Source organism: Rosa chinensis, chromosome 3 (assembly GCF_002994745.2).
Source record: "Rosa chinensis cultivar Old Blush chromosome 3, RchiOBHm-V2, whole genome shotgun sequence".
Taxonomy (NCBI): Eukaryota; Viridiplantae; Streptophyta; class Magnoliopsida; order Rosales; family Rosaceae; genus Rosa; species Rosa chinensis.
This window is the reverse complement of record NC_037090.1, coordinates 41,763,972-41,766,122: the sequence shown is the minus strand read 5'-3', so window position 1 is coordinate 41,766,122 and position 2,151 is coordinate 41,763,972. Positions and strand designations below refer to the sequence as shown.

Below are 2,151 nucleotides of genomic sequence, written 5' to 3'. Positions count from 1 at the left end.
AAGCAGAAAGGTTGAAAATAGGTCCAGATACATTCCTTGATGTCCACATTCATTCCTGGTTGAAATTGAGGAGATAAATAAGAAAATAATCATGTAATTAATGCAAAAATAATCTCCCTTAAATCAAGGTGTTATTTTGGAGGTTTCTCATTGGTTGGATGACACAAGAATGCTGACGTGGATTTATCTGATTGGTTGGAGCTATGTGGCGCAAGCAGATAATTCCTAGAAATTAAAAGAAGGATCCAGAAGGCTTGGACATCCTCCTATAAATATGAGAATCATTGGCACCACTTGACACACCACTTCTCCCATAATTCTAAACACCAAAAATTCTCTCCATTCTCTAATCTTCAGAAGCTTTGCGTCTCAACCAAGGAGGAGAAGAAGCCATGCAATACATCAAGATCCTAGCCGCCATCCACCCTTGTGTCGTCCCTAGAAGATTGCTTACTTTCAAGGATCTTCAAGTTCTTCGTCTCAAGGCTTTGTCATTCATCTTTCACGGTGTATTTCATACTTTCTTTTGTTTTCTTTTGTTTGATTCGTAGAGTTCTGGATTCTAGTTAACATGACGTTAATGGCAAACTTTAAAGCCCGTTTATATGTTTTGAAATAAAGTTGCGAATTCTATATGTTGATTTATATGTTGCTTATGTGAGATTGCTTGATTGATTTTGGATTACAGAAAACTTTTGCATGTTTATGTTCTTTGGTGGACAACTTAGGATATATGCATGTAATTGGAGCTAGATTTAGGTTAATAATTCACCTAATAGTTTTGTGACCCTAAATCATAAGTAGTAAAAACTTTGGGCAAAAGTCGAAATCAATTAAGAAGGATTGCAAATAGATGAACTTTTTCATGCTAGGTTGTGCACTTTGGTTGACATCCTTTCTTTGTTCTTCATGCATTGAATATGTTCTTGAGTAGCTAGCTTTCTAGACTATGATTGCATGTTCAATAGGATTAATTTAGGTGCTTTCACTTAGATTAATTATTCAAGGAAAGTAAAAAATGGGAAATCGTTTGCTTTCTAACGTTTCACATGGTCAACTTCTTTCTCATGACATAGAAAATCAACTATAAGATTTGTGATTGGATTTCATTCATATAGATGTGGTTTTGATATTTGTTCCTTGCGTTCCACCCTTGTATATGTGTTTACATTTTCTTTATTTTATTTATTTTAATTTTTAATTTTATAATTCTAAAACCCCCTATTTGTGTTTACTTGTATATATTTTCATTCTTTGTTTTATTTTTGTAAATAATACTTTATACTTGTATTAATTTTTTATTTGTTTTTACAATTACAGGTGTACTCTCAATCTCCGGCTAGAACGATCCCTACTTATTCTGTACTGACAACTACATTTTGCAGGTTAAATTGCGCGCTTATTTTTAGCGTATCAAAGACCACTATTGGTCTGAATGACACTCCACTCTTATCTCTCTTTTTGGGTTCTCATAATATAGTTTTCAACTATTATCTGAATTGTGGTGGTTGTTAGTGTTGCACTTTACAATCTGTGCATATCCAAATGGGTAGGTCAAGATAGTCAAGTGATAATAACTATCATAGTTTTTGAACTTTTAACCTAGCAAAAAAAAAAGTATATTTTCTAATTGTTGGAAATCCATAATATTATAAGAAAATTTTGGTTTTGTTAAAGGAAAAACACATTATGTGTCATCGTCAAAGTAACTGACGAAGAGGGAATTAAGGAACTGCAATTACAGCTCAATCAGCATTTACTATCATTATTGTAATTGATATTTCCGTTATAATTCTATTCCTATATACAGGGACTATGAAGTAAAATGAGTAGACCAATTCCCATTTACTTTTACACGTTATCAGCACAAGTCTCTAACTCTAGCTTCGAAGAGAAAAAACCAAAACCCTAGAAATTTTTTATTTGTTGACGCCAAACCGGTAAATTTAAGTTCGGGACGTTACATAAGTGATAACTCTTGTTCCCTATGTGATGTTGATAACGAGATTGCTAACCACTTATTTGGTTATTGTGACTTTACTAAAGAAGTTTGACAGTTAGCTGATATAGTAACCCAGTGGACTGGGACGAAGTCACCTAAATTTATTTATTTAATTAATTAATTAATTTTTTTTTAAGGAGATGTTCCTC

The 2,151-nt window shown here is 32.7% G+C and overlaps 1 long non-coding RNA gene across 1 annotated transcript; it reads left to right on the top strand.

Moving 5' to 3' along the window:
* Nucleotides 1-473: 473 nt before the first annotated feature.
* LOC121052092 lies at nucleotides 474-1,826 on the top strand. The gene is made up of 2 exons (XR_005807967.1): nucleotides 474-509; nucleotides 1,321-1,826. It is a non-coding gene; the product is annotated as an uncharacterized LOC121052092 (long non-coding RNA).
* Nucleotides 1,827-2,151: the final 325 nt, after the last annotated feature.